The sequence below is a fragment of the Mustela putorius genome, unplaced genomic scaffold (assembly GCF_011764305.1).
Source record: "Mustela putorius furo isolate JIRA1106 unplaced genomic scaffold, ASM1176430v1.1 tig00000174_pilon_pilon_pilon, whole genome shotgun sequence".
NCBI classification, from domain to species: domain Eukaryota; kingdom Metazoa; phylum Chordata; class Mammalia; order Carnivora; family Mustelidae; genus Mustela; species Mustela putorius.
The window spans coordinates 8,644,658-8,659,336 of record NW_025421304.1 but is presented as its reverse complement, the minus strand read 5'-3'; positions in this window follow the sequence as shown (position 1 = coordinate 8,659,336).

Here is a 14,679-nt window from a genome sequence, read left to right as displayed (position 1 = left end):
AACTCGTATCAGACAGACGTTCTAGTCTCAACACTACAACCTTATCTGATACAGAGTAATCATCCACTAAATTGTTGAGAGTGACTAAAACCCCATTCCTTCAAATGCAGCTTTGTTCTTTGTTGGCCTGCTATGTCCTAAAGTAAAATAGGGGCAGGGAGTGGGCTGAGGAATGCCAGCAGAGACAGGGTAGACTTGGCTTTCTCCAAAACAGATGTGAAAACTATCTGGCCTAGACATTTCTAAGGTTATGGATATTTTTCTTGCCTTTTTGAACACTTTCTGTCTCGGCTCTGCCTTCGGGGTACAACTTCCTGATGTCTTCTCACTTTGTCTTCCCTCAAACCCAACATGTCAGAAAACCCGTGCAGAAGGGGCAGAAGTGGGGAGGGCATGAAGTCAGGGAATGTGCAGTCAGGACAGTGCTCTGGAGACACCTGAGGAGGACACAGTGAGAAAAGAAACACCGTACTGTCCTGACTACATCATTTCTGAGTTGGACTGGCTCCAGATGCTGCTGTTGCGAGGATGTCCTTCAAGTGTTGGTAACTTGGAGGTGCTGTGAGTAGGTGGGGAGGGACAGCCCTGGAAAACATACCGAGTGGCTTTTCCCAGATCACAGAGAGGCTCAGAGGCCTCTCTGGAGGGCTCACACTCCAAAGGTGGGGGCTCATTGCTCCAGCTCAACTGGCGGAATCAGATCATAAAGCCAAAATGGAAGTGGAGATGAACGGAAGAGTCAGGAATGGCTCAACACCGTGATGGGGAATGGCACATTGATCACAAGGAGGAAAGGAGATTTTTTTTTTTAAAGATTTTATTTATTTATTTAAGAGAGAGACAGTGAGAGAGAACATGAGAGAAGAGAAAGTCAGAGGGAGAAGCAGACTCCCCACGGAGCTGAGAGCCCGATGTGGGACTCCATCCCGGGACTCCGGGATCATGACCTGAGCCGAAGGCAGTCGTCCAACCAACTGAGCCACCCAGGGGTCCCGGAAAGGAGATTTTTAATAAGGAGAAATAATTACCCAGTGAGTCAAGTTTCAGACTTTCCTGAACGTTCAAGCCAGCCTGAGTCCAGAACAGGAAACAGCTGGCAAACCTTTTAATCAAGTGAAGGCAGCCGCTCTGCCCTCCAAAGGGGGAACTCTTTAATTAAGCCCTGTTGCCTTGTTTATCAGCAGAAATAAGAAACGATCTGGCCACAAGGATGGAAAGGAGCTTCAGAGAAACCCAGCAGTGCATGAAGACGCTGGTGCACCTGGGAAGGGAAACGGAGCCTGGGAACATTTTGAGGCTAGATGCCATCCAAAACACGAGATGCTATTATGACAAAGACAGCAGTGCCTGGCGTGGGTCAGGGACTGGAAGTGGTGGGGTCTGTGCCACAAGGGAGCCCTCCATTTACTGTGGAGTTCTTACCTACACAGATGCAGGCCCAGCAAGATGGCCTGCAGGTACACAGTAAAGGACTTTGTCACTGAGCTGTGAACCATAACCTTCTTAGGCACACAGAAAATGAATGTGACTGTCTCATTAAGGCAGCAGAAATGATCATAATTTTATTTCTCATTTGTTTTCTCTTTTTTCCTTCTGATATTGTAACAGGGGACACACTGAATCAAGGTTCAGCTGCTGAGGGAGGTAGAGATGGTGCTGTGTGGTGTGGCCCAGAAGGGGTTTCCTACAGAATGTGCTAAGACAGAGGCAGGGGGCAAATTGCAGGCTAGCTCTCTCTAGGGCTTTCCCTGGATCTGGAAACCTCTCCACCACAGCCTGCCTGTTTCCTTCAGTATCTTCTGGCTCTGACTATCCCTCAGTCCTTCTCTCCTTTCTAAAGCCATTCATTTGTTCATTCATTCATTCGTTCATTCATTCATTCATTGTGTATTTTTTTAAATTTATTTTTTATTTTCAGCATAACACTATTCATTATTTTTGCACCACACCCAGTGCTCCATGCAATCCATGCCCTCTATAATACCCACCACCTGGTACCCCAACCTCTCACCCCCTGCCCCTTCAAAACCCTCAGATTGTTTTTCAGAGTCCATAGTCTCTCATAGTTCACCTCCCCTTCCAATTTCCCCCAACTCCCTTCTCCTCTCTAACTCCCCATGTCCTCCATGCTATTTGTTATTTTACTGGTAGAGGATTTTCATCCAACCAATTCCATCTTCTCCCCATCCGATAGGCACTGTAGGAAGGCTGCATCTGTGGGGGCTCTGTGTCCAATATGGGAACAGCCCCTTGAATAAAACATTACCTACCCTTCTGAATTTATTTCTTCCCTCAAGGAGATGAGAATTATTTGGATGAGTACATTCTCATTTAAAACCTCTACCTTTCTCAGAAAACTTATTAAAGATGTGATTAAAGAAATAATCATGAAACTTATTTATTGACTGAGGTTCTTTCACCTGGTCCTGAATGTGAGATTTGAATGCCAAATGACCGAGGCTTCTTTTAGAGTTCACTTGGTGCCCTGTGCTGTCGGGCTCAGAAGCAATGCTCAGTGTTTGATGGCTGGGGCCATTGTCAGATATGGACCTGCACAGCCTTGTCTCCAGAAGGAAGATGGTCTGAAAATGACATGAGAATATCTACAGAAAGCCCCTGGATGAGGGGAAAATCAATATAGCCCAATTGTGACCTAGCTCTGGCCCTCTTGGGTTGGGAGCAGCAAGGGAGGACCTCCACTGACTATATATACTCTTCTTGTCCAAAAACATACAGTTATGACCCCTGTCAATCTCCACCTGCAAAATGAAGGGTTCTGACCTCATTCATGGGTCCTTTCATGCTGACAACCCATGATGACGGATGTGGTTCAGGAACCAGCCAATCACGGGGGTCAGCAGGAACACAAGCTTCTAAGAGTTGAGATAAAGAGTATTTCTTCCCCCCAACCCCCCATAATTAGGGAAATAGAGAGACTTGAACTCCTGAGGGTTTTGGAATGACTGTAGCCCAAATCAGGTCAGGGATTTCCTGTGGACACTGATCCCTGTTTGCTATCTTGCTACCCACTTTCTGGTGGAAGTAACATGCACTGGGGTGGAGAGTGAAGGTGGCAGAAGAGACTTGGTTATATTTTCCTGACAGCAATGTGATATAAACCCCCATCTCATCTGAGCTACACTCATATTTTATATGAAAGAAAAGCTCTTTCTCCTTATACAGTGCAATTACACATAAATACTTCATGTCATCTGCTCTTGAAATTTTAGCAGCGGGACTTAATGCTGCCGGTTACTGTGGCAACAGGCAAAGTTGGTGATTTTGAATATCAGGGTATTATTTCATGCTGGGAAGTTTCATTTCCGTGTATGGGTGTGCACGCACGTGTATTCATGTGCACTGTGTGTGTGCAGGGTTTTGTTGCGTGGCAGATATAGTTTATTTATATACTTCATTGTTAGAAAGTCAGGAGGTGAGACTTTCACGTTGTCCAGGTGAACAGATTGGAAAAGCTGAGCCCAGCATAGGGTATCTTCTATCTCTTGGTCATATCTTGTCCTGAGAAAGACAAATTAGGCTTACAATGGACACATGACAGATTTTTAAAAAAAAATTTGGTAATAGAGATAACGATGTTGGGGTAAAGACACCTACAGTGGGCTCATATTTTGCTTTTCTTTTTTCTGTTTTGGCTCTATGGCTCTTCTGTGAACTCCACCTTCTTGGGCCTCTCATTTCTCCTTCCCTCATTGCTGCTGACACCCCTGTGAGCCAGTTCTTGGGGCTCTAGTATCTTCAGTTTATATGACACTTCTCCCCCTGCTTCCCACCTATAAACCTCAGTTTCTAGTTTGCATGTCTATGTCACAACATTCCTTCTATCTTATTCCAGAAATTCTTTGCTTCCTCTTCCTGTTTTTTTTTTTTTTTTAATTTTATCATCAGTCACTGTTTCCCTCTTGTGCTCATTCTCTGATTCTCTGTCTCTCACGCACGTATCAACTAGGCTTGATTTTTTTCCCTCACTACAGATAGGTGTTTTCTATGTGGTGGAAAAAGTCACCCCTCGCTTCTCCAAGGGAGCATTCTTCCATCCTAGAGGTTCTCATTCTGCTGCACTTGTTCTCCCTGACACTGTACTCAGGAAGGGACTATGATGGGTCTGGATTGAATCCCATGTCCACTTCTGGGCCAATCACTGCCCTGGGTAATGAGACATTATGACTGGTGAGGCCTGGGTTGCCCTGCAACTGCAGAAAAGGAATGGGGCTGCCCAGTCCCAACAATAGCTAACATGATCATCACAGCAGAGACCAGGACACTGTAGGACCTTTCATCCCATTCACAGTTCCATGGGGAGGATATTTTGTTGGTCTCATGAGTCTCCCTGTTAGCTCAGGGCTGAGAATTCTTAGGTGGTTGAAAGTTAATTAGTTTGTAGGTAGAGGTGGTTGATTGAACGTATGCATTAATTGGCATGTTAGTGAAGTTTTGAGAGTAAACAAAAAGTAACAAGATTTGGAAAAAAAGATATAAACTCAGAAAAACAAAAGGGAAATGAAACAAAAACATATACATTTTGAAAAGCACACAAAGTGGTAACTGATTTGGCTTTCTTGACTGCTGGCTTAGTAATCATCTTTCTCTGGGCAGAAGCAGCCTGAATTACACTGAAGAGCCACAAACAGGTTCAGCAATTGTTGCTTTTAGGTACTGGTGGAGGTGGAGGTAAAGACAAGGCTTGAATAAGCAGAAAATCTATTTTAGAAGCAGTTAGAATGGGAAATCCTTTACTTCATACTGGTGGTGATTGGCCTTCCCACCCTCGGTGGGAGGTAGATTTTTTTCTCGGATAAGATAAAACAGAAGGTCTCTGGCCTGGGGGATACAGCCACTATAAACACAGGTGTGCTGTAGTGAAAATGGGGTAATTTTGAGTGTTTCTATACTAGCTTTTCCACTCAGCTTCCGGGATGCTGATTGTGGGCCTGTAATGTTATGGGCAGGGCTTTTAAGGGCTATTCTTTAGGGTTTCTTCTTAGTCACTTCTCCAGAGATACTGACATTAAAAGTTCATTAGTGAAATGATTGTATTGTCTTCCTCAAGTAAGCCCCACAGCTGCTAGGTCTCACCACGTGATTGAGCTTCCAATCAGGACGTTCAAGTCCTGACCTTAAGTAGAGCTGTGAGCTAGGGATCAGCAGACATCTGAGGAAAGCCTCTAATATGAAAAAGGTCAGATATTTCTACTGGATCTTCAGAATATTCATTTTCTGTACAATTTTATAGTAGATTTTTTTCCCTATTTGTCCTCCAACATTTCCATAGGAATTTTTATTTATGTTCTCCAATTTTTAAATTTTAAGAACACTTTCTTGTTCTCTGAATGTTCTTTTTTATAGGTTCCCTTATTTATTTTTTTATAATTAAAAAAATTTTTTTCTTTATTTATTTGACAGAGATGGGGAAGCAGGCTCCCCGCTGAGCAGAAAGCCCGATGAGGGGCTCTATCCCAGGACTCTGGGATCATGACCTGAGCCGAAGGCAGAGGCTTAACCCACTGAGCCACCCAGGTGCCCCTGTAGGTTCCCTTTTTAAAAAATAAAATTTTATTACATTGGAGAGCAAAACCTTCCTGAAAGAAAAAAAAATGTATAATATACAAAGGATCAGGAAACAGGATGTCTTTGAACTTTTTAACACCTGTATTGGAGGCTAGAGGTCAATGATGGATCAGTGTCTTTCAAGATTGAGAGGAATGTGATTCATAACTCAAGAATTCTATATCCAGCCAAGCTACCAGGTAAATGTGTAAGGGATGAATAATAATAACATTTAAGTCTTGTGTGCTCTTTCTCACAAAGTTATTGGAAGATATGCTCGACCAAAACTAGGGTTTAAGTCAAAGGAGAGAGGGAAGGGAAAGACATAGGGGGGAAATGGGATATAGTTAAGAGAGCTGTGAATGGAGATACTAGGGTGACAATTTGCAACATATGAGAGCTTTAGTCTTCAGCAAGTCAGAGGCTCTGGAATAGATTTCTTCCAGAAGACCTGTGTCAGAAGGATGGCAGGAAGAGAAGAGCGGTAAGGTGGGGCAGGGAAGCTGTAAAAGCTAGATGGGAAAGAGAACTGTCTTTTTCACGACATTGGGCAGAAAATAAATAATGCTGAAAACTAAAAGCACATGTATCACTCCTTCTTGTTATTTCAGAGATATCCAGAAATGAATCATCAGAAAGAGTTGAGAGTGGTTGCCTCTGGGAGTTGGGAGTTGTTTGGTTAGGAAGCAGAGGGCTGCTATTTTTGTAGTAAGTCTTGTAAAGTTATTTGACTCTTTTTAAAAAATTAACATATAATGTCCTGAATATATCTGTGATGTCCATCTGGGGGCGTAAGTGGGTAGAAGAAGAATCAATGAAACAAGATGGAATTGGGAGGGAGACAAACCATAAGTGACTCTTAATCTCACAAAACAAACTGAGGGTTGCTGGGGGGAGGGGGTTTGGGAGAAGGGGGTGGGATTATGGACATTGGGAGGGTGTGTGCTTTGGTGAGTGCTGTGAAGTGTGTAAACCTGGTGATTCACAGACCTGTACCCCTGGGGATAAAAATATATGTTTATAAAAAATAAAAAATTAAAAAAAATTAACATATAATGTATTATTTGCCACAGGAGTTCAGGTCTGTGAATCATCAGGCTTATACATTTCACAGCACTCATCATAGCACATACCCTCCCCGATGTCCATAACCCAGTCACCCTATCCCTACCTCCCCAACCCCCAGCAACCTTCAGTTCATTTTGTGATATTAAGAGTTTGTTATGGTTTGTCGCCCTCCCGATCCCATCTTGTTTCATTTTTTCCTTCCCTACCCCCCACCTCCCACCATGCCTCTCAAATTCCTCATACTAGAGAGATCATATGATAAATGTCTTTCTCTGATTGACTTATTCACTCAGCATAGTACCCTTTAGTTACATCCACATCACTGCAGATAACAAGATTTCATTTATTTTGATATGACTGCATAGTATTCCACTGTGTGTGTGTGTGTCCACCAAAAGATGAATGGATAAAGAACATACATACATACATATATATGTATGTATGCATGTGTATATGTATGACAGATATGAATGGATAAAGAAGATGTGACATACATATATACACACATGCATACATACATACATACATACATATGTAGGTTCTTTCCATAGTTTGGCTATTGTGGACTTTGCTGTTATAAACATTCAGGTGCACATGCCCCTTCGGATCACTACATTTGTATCTTTAGGGTAAATACCCAGTAGTGTGATTGCTGGGTCATAAGGTAGCTCCATTTTCAACTTTTTGAGGAACCTCCATACTGTTTTCCAGAGTGGCTGCACCAGCTTGCATTCCCATAAACAGTGTAGGAGGGTTCCCCTTTCTCCACATTCTCGCCAGCATCTGTCATTTCCTGATTGGTTAATTTTAGTTATTCTGACTGGTATGATGTGGTATCTCACTGTGGTTTTGATTTGTATTTTCCTGATGTCAAGTAATGTTGAGAACTCTTTCACATGTCTGTTGGTCATTTGGATGTGTTTACAGAAATGTCTGTTCACGTCTTCTGCCCGTTTCTTGATTGGATTATTTGTTCTTTGGGTGTTGAGTTTGATAAGTTCTTTGTAGATTTTGTATAGTAGCACTTTATCTGCTATGTCATTTTCAAATATCTTCTCCCATTCAGTCGGTTGTCTTTTGGTTTTCTTGACTGTTTCCTTTGGTGTGCAAAAGTTTTCATCGTGGTGAAGTAACAATAGTTCATTTTTTACTTGCTTCCCTTGTCTTTCGCGATGTTTCTAGGAAGAAGTTGCTGTGACTGAGGTCGAAGAGGTTGCTGCCAGTGTTCTCCACAAGGATTTTGATGGATTCCTTTCACATAGAAGTTTTTCATCCATTTTGAGTGTATTTTTGTGTGTGGTGTAAGGAAATGGTCCAGTTTCATTCTTCTGCATGTGGCTGTCCAATTTTCCCAATACCATTTGTTGAAGAGGCTGTCTTTTTTCCATTGGAAATTCTTTTCTGCTTTGTCAAAGATTAGTTGACCAGGTTGAGGGTCTATTTCTGGGCTCTCTACTCTGTTCCATTGATCTATGTGTTTGTTTTTGTGCCAGTACCATACTGTCTTGATGATGACAGTTTTATAATAGAGCTTGAAGTCTGGAATTGTGATGCCACCAACTTTAGCTTTCTTTTTCAACATTCCTCTGGCTATTCCAAGTCTTCTGGTTCCATGTAAATTTTAGGATTATCTGTTCCATTTCTTTGAAAAAGATGGATGGTATTTTGATAGGGATTGCATTAAATGTGTGGATTGCTTTAAGTAGCATAGACATTTTCACATTATTTCTTCTTCCAATCCATGAGTATGGAATGTTTTTCCATTTCTTTGTATCTTTTTCAATTTCTTCCATGAGTATTTTATGTTTTCTGAGTACAGATTCTTTGCCTCTTTGGTTAGGTTTATTCCTAGGTATCTTATGGTTTGGATGCAATTGTAAATGGGATCGACTCTTTAATTTCTCTTTTTTCTTTCTTGCTGTTGGTGTATAGAAATGCAACTGATTTCTGTGTATTGATTTTATATCCTGACAATTTACTGAATTCCTGTATGAGTTCTAGCAGTTCTGGAGTGGAGTCTTTTGGGTTTTCCATGTAAAGTATCATATCATCTGCAAAGAGTGAGAGCTTGACTTCTTCTTTGCCAATTCGGATGCCTTTAATTTCTTTTTGTTGTCTGATTGCTGAGGCTAGAACTTCTAGTACTATATTGAATAGCAGTGGTGAGAGTGGACATCCCTGCTGTGTTCCTGACCTTAGGGGAAAAATTCTCTGTTTTTCCCCATTGAGAATGATATTCATTGTGTGTTTTTCATAGATGGCTTTGATGTTATTGAGGTATGTATCCTCTATCCCTACAGTTTGAAGAGTTTGATCAAGAAAGGATGCTGTACTTTGTAAAATGCTTTTCCAGGATCTATTGATCTATTCATCCTGATAGATCTATTGATCTATCGTATGGTTCTTGTTCTTTCTTTTATTAATGTATTGTACCACATTGATTGATTTGCAGATGTTGAACCAACCTTGAAGCCCAGAAATAAATACCACTTGGTCGTGGTGAATAATTCTTTTAAAGTACTGTTGGATCCTACTGGCTAGTATTTTGGTGAGAATTTTTGCATTTGTGTTCATCAAGGATATTGGTCTGTAATTCTCCTTTTGATGGGATCTTTGTCTGGTTTTGGGATCAAGGTAATGCTGGCCTCATAAAATGAGTTTGGAAGTTTTCCTTCTATTTCTATTTTTTGGAACAGTTTCAGGAGAATAGGAATTGGTTCTTTTTTAAAATGTTTGGTAGAATTCCCCTGGGAAGCCATCTGTCCAGGGCTCTTGTTCCTTGGGAGATTTTTGATGACTGCTTCAATCTCTTTACTGGTTTTGAATCTGTTCAGGTTTTCTATTTCTTCCTGGTTCAGTTTTGGTAGTTTATAGGTCTCTAGAAATGCATCCATTTCTTCCAGATTGTCAAATTTGCTGGCATATGTTTGCTCATAATCAGATCTTAAAATTGTTTGTATTTCTTTGGTGTTGGTTGTGATCTTTCATCTTTCATTCATGATTTTATTTATTTGGGTCATTTCTCTTTTCTTTTGATAAGTCTGGCCAGAGGTTTATCGATCTTATTAATGCTATCAAAGAACAGCTAGTTTTGTTGATTTGTTCTACTGTTTTTTGTTTGTTTATTTGTTTATTTTGGTTTCTATTTCATTGATTTCTGCTCTGATCTTTATTATTTCTCTTCTCCTGCTGGGTTTAGGCTTTCTTTGCTATTCCTTTTCCAGCTCCTTTAGGTGTAGGATTAGATTGTATACTTGAGAACTTTCTTGTTTCTTGAGAAAGGCTGGTAATGCTATATACTTTCCTCTCAGGACTGCCTTTGCTGTGTCCCAAAGATTTTAAACAGTTGTGTTTTCTTTTTCATTTGGTTCCATGGATTTTTAAAAATTCTTCTTTAATTTCCTGGTTGACCCATTCATTCTTTAGTAGGATGCTCTTTAGCTTCCATGTATTTGAGTTCTTTCCAGCTTTCCTCTTGTGACTGAGTTCTAGTTTCAGAGCATTGTGGTCTGAAAATATGCAGGGAATGATCCCAGTCTTTTGGTACAGTTGAGACCTGATTTGTGACCCAGAACATGATCTATTCAGGAGAATGTTCCAAGTGTACTAGAGAAGAACATATATTCTGTTGTCTTGGGATGGAATGTTCTGAATATATCTGTGATGTCCTTCTGGTCCAGTGTGTCATCTAAAGCTTTTATTTCCTTGTTGATCTTTTGTGTATATGATCTGTACATTTCAGTGAGGGGGATGTTAAATTCCCATACTATTATTGTATTTTTGTTGATGAATTTCTTTGATTTTGTTATTAATTGGTTTATATAGTTGGCTGCTCCCATGTTAGGGGGATAGATATTTAAAATTGTTAGATCTTCTTGTTGGTCAGACCATTTAAGTATGATATAGTGTCCTTCCTCATCTGCTATTATAATCTTTGGCTTAAAATCTAATTGATCTGATATAAAGATTACCACCCCAGCTTTCTTCTGACGTCCATTAGCATGCTAAATTGTTTTCCACCCCCCTCACTTTAAATCTGGGGGTGTCTTTAGGTCTAAAGTGAGTTTCTTGTAGACAACATACCAATGGGTCTTGTTGTTGTTGTTGTTTTTTAATCCATTCTGATTCCCCATGTCTTTTGATTGAGGCATTTAGCCCATTTACATTCAAGGTAACTTTTGAAAGATATGAATTTAGTGCCATTGTATTGCCTATAAGGTGACAGTTACTGTATATTTTCTCTGTTCCTTTCTGGTCTGTTACTTTTAGGCTCTCTCTTTGCTTAGAGGACCCTTTCAGTATTTCCTGTAGAGCTGGTTTGGTGTTTGCAAATTCTAATACTCATGTCCATATTGATTAGGTCCCTAGCCATCAGTACTGCCCCTTATTTTTTTTTTTTTTTGTGATGAGTTTTTCCACATTGTCATTTCATCCAGATAAGAATAAATGAAGGAGATAACAAAATACTAAAAGGGTGGCAAAGACCCCAGAAAAATATATGCTAACAAAATTAGAAGAGACTCAAAACCAGGGGGAAAAGAAAGAGGGAAAAATTAAAGGTTAAAAAAAAAAATATATATATATATATATATATATATATATATATATATATATATATATTTGACTGGTTAATAGAACAGAGCCAACCACTTGATTTTGGGTGTATTCTGGTCTCTTAGAAGAAGGTGCCTCCCAAAATTTTGAAGAAAGAAAAACTTATATACACACACAAAAATAAGGATAAACATGAAGGGATGGAGTATTACTGTAAGGATGAAAATTAAAAAAAGATTCTAAAAAAAGGAATTGATAAGATAAGTTGGTTGGAAAATGAAAAAAGAAGGAAGAGAGAATGTGGTCAGGCTGGAGACCATAACAAAGCCATGCACTAGATTTAGAGTATATTTAGATCTTTTAGAAGAAATTGTATCCCAAAATTTTAAAGAAAAGAACCTATATGTATACAAAAAATAAGGTTAAGTACAATGAAGGGATAAAATAGGAGTATAACAGTGAACATTTAAAAAGATTTTTAAAAATAGTTTTAAAAAGTTAAAATAGCAAAGAGGAAAAGTTAAAAAATAGAATAAGAGAAAAATAAAATAAAAAAAAATTTAACATTGAAAGACTAAAGGATCTTGGGAAAAAACCCTTGAAATCTATGTGTTGCTCTCCCCTAGCTCTGGAGTTACCCAGTTCTTATTGATTGGTAAACTTGGTCTCGGCTGGATGTTCTTGCTGATCTTCTGGGGGAGGGGCCTGTTGCAGAGGCACATGTCTTTGCTCAAGGTGGAATTACACTACCCTTGTTAGGGGCCAGGCTAAGTAATCTGCTTGGGTTTGCTCTTGGTAGCTTTTGTTCCCTGGACACTTTCTGCACAGCTTTGGAGGACAGAATTAGGATGGTGACCTCCAAATCTCTAGCCTATAGGAACCGAGAGCTCAGAACCTCGCTCCACAGTGCACTTCAGAGAAAAGCAGTCAATCCCTCCCCTCTTCTTGGTCTCAGTATGGACTCCATGCTCACCTGGCTTGTGACCAAGTGTTTCTATCTCTGGTGCATGGCCTGTTTGGAATCTCCAAACCCAGAAGATTTCTACCGCATGCTTCCAGGCTGCTCATTCCAGAGGAGAGAGGAGGCGGTCTCTCAGGATCTACCATTTGTGGGATCCCTGCTTAAAGAGCAGTGGTCTGACTGTGCCTCGGATCATGGTTTAAGGTAACCACTAGCTGAGAGTGTTCTCCTTGGCTCTGTCTCTGTAGCCAGCTTCCCTGCTCTGATACCTGGGACCTCTGCCACACTCAGACATCCCCAGTCTTTCTGTGACTCGGCGGGTCCTGAGATCACACTGTCCCCACAAGAGCTCCACCCCCTGCTTAGCCTCGGCAGCAACGTTCCTCAGAGGAGCCAGCTTCTAAAAAGTTCTGACTTTGTTCTCTGCTGCTCTCTCACTTGCCAGGATCTGGCCCCTCCCACTGTGGTCTATCTTCCTATTGCTTCCGATTCACTTCTCCACATGTCCTACCTTCTGGAAAGTGGTCAATTTTCTGTTTCTAGAATTGCTGCTCTTCTCTTTGTTCTGTTTAGTTTGAAGGTGTTCAGAATAGTTTGATAACTACATGAACTAGGACCTGATGTATTTCAGTCTTCTACTCCTCTGCCATCTTGCTTCCTCAGAGTTACTTGACTCTTAAACTATGTGCATGTGTACCTTTTTAAAAATTTTAACTTAAAAATTTTAAAATTTCTTTTTAGTGTTCCAGAATTCATTTTTATGCACCACACCCAGTGCTCCATGCAATACGTGCTCTCCATAATACCTACCACCAGGCTCACCCAAACCCCCACCCTTCTCCCCTCCAAAACCCTCAGTTTGTTTTGCAGAGTCCACAGTCTCTCATGGTTAATCTCCTCCTCCAATTTCCCCCAACTCCCTTCTCCTCTCCAGCTCCCCATGTCCTCTGTGTTATTTCTTATGCTCCACAAATAAGCAAAACCATATGATAATTGATTCTCTCTGCTTGACCTATTTCACTCAGCATAATCTCTTCCAGTCCCATCCATATTGATACAAAAGTTGGGTATTCATTCTTTCTGAGGGAGGCATAATACTCCATAGTATATATGTACCACATCTTCTTTATCCATTTGTCTGTAGAAGGACATCTTGGTTCTTTCCAGTTTAGTGACTGTGGCCTTTGCTGCTATGAACTTTGGGGGTACAGATGGCCCTTCTTTTCACTACATCTGTATCTTTGGGGTAAATACCAATAGTGCAATGGCAGTGTCATAGGGTAGCCCTATTTTTAATTTCTAAAGGAGTCTCCACACTGTTTTCCAAAGTGGCTGCACCAACTTGCATTCCCACCAACAGAATAAGAGGGTTCCTCTTTCTCCACATCCTCTCCAACACATGTTGCTTACAGTCTTGTTAATTTTGGCCATTCTAACTGGTGTAAGGTGGTATCTCAATGTGGTTTTGATTTGAATCTCCCTGATGGCTAGTGATGAACATTTTTTCATGTGTCTGTTAGCCATTTGTATGTCTTCTTTGGAGAAGTATCTGTTCATGTCTTCTGCCCATTTTTGACATGATTATCTGTTTTTTGCGTGTTGAGTCTGAGGAGTTCTTTATAGATCCTGGATATCAGTCCATTGTCTGTAGTGTCATTTGCAAATATCTTCTCCCATTCTGTGGGTTGCCTTTTGTTTTGTTTGACTGTTTCCTTTGTTATGCAGAAGCTTTTGATCTTGAAGTCCCAAAGTTCATTTTTGCTTTTGTTTCCTTTGCCTTTAGAGACATATCTTTTTTTTTTAAGATTTTATTTATTTATTTATTTATTTATTTGACAGAGAGATTACAAGTAGGCAGAGAGGCAGGCAGAGAGAGAGAAGAGGAAGCAGGCTCCCTGCCAAGCAGAGATCCCAATGTTGGACTCTACCCCAGGACCCTGAGATCATGACCTGAGCCGAATGCAGAGGCTTAATCCACTGATCCACCCAGGTGCCCTAGAGATATATCTTGAAAGAAGTTGCTGTGGCTGATGTCAAAGAGATTACTTTCTATGTTTTCCTCTAGGATTCTGATGGATTCCTGCCTCACATTTAGGTCTTTTATACATTTCAAGTATATCTTTGTGAATGGTGTAAGAGAATGGTTGAGTTTCATTCTTCTACACATAGCTGTCCAATTTTCCAAGCACCATTTATTGAAGAGACTGTCTTTTTCCAACTGTATATTTTTTCCTACTTTTTCGATGATTATTTGACCGTAGAGTTGAGAGTCCATATCTGAGCTCCTTACTCTGTTCCACTGGTCTATATGTCTGTTTTTGTGCCAGTACCATGCTATCTTCGTGATCACAGTTTCGTAGTAACACTTGAAATCAGGCAATGTGATGCCCCCAATTTTGTTTTCAACATTTCTTTACCAATTTGGGGTCTCTTCTGATTCCATACAAATTTTAGGATTGTTTGCTCCAGCTTTTGAAAAAATGCCGGTGGAATTTTGATTGGGATAGCATTGAAAATATAGATTGCTTTAG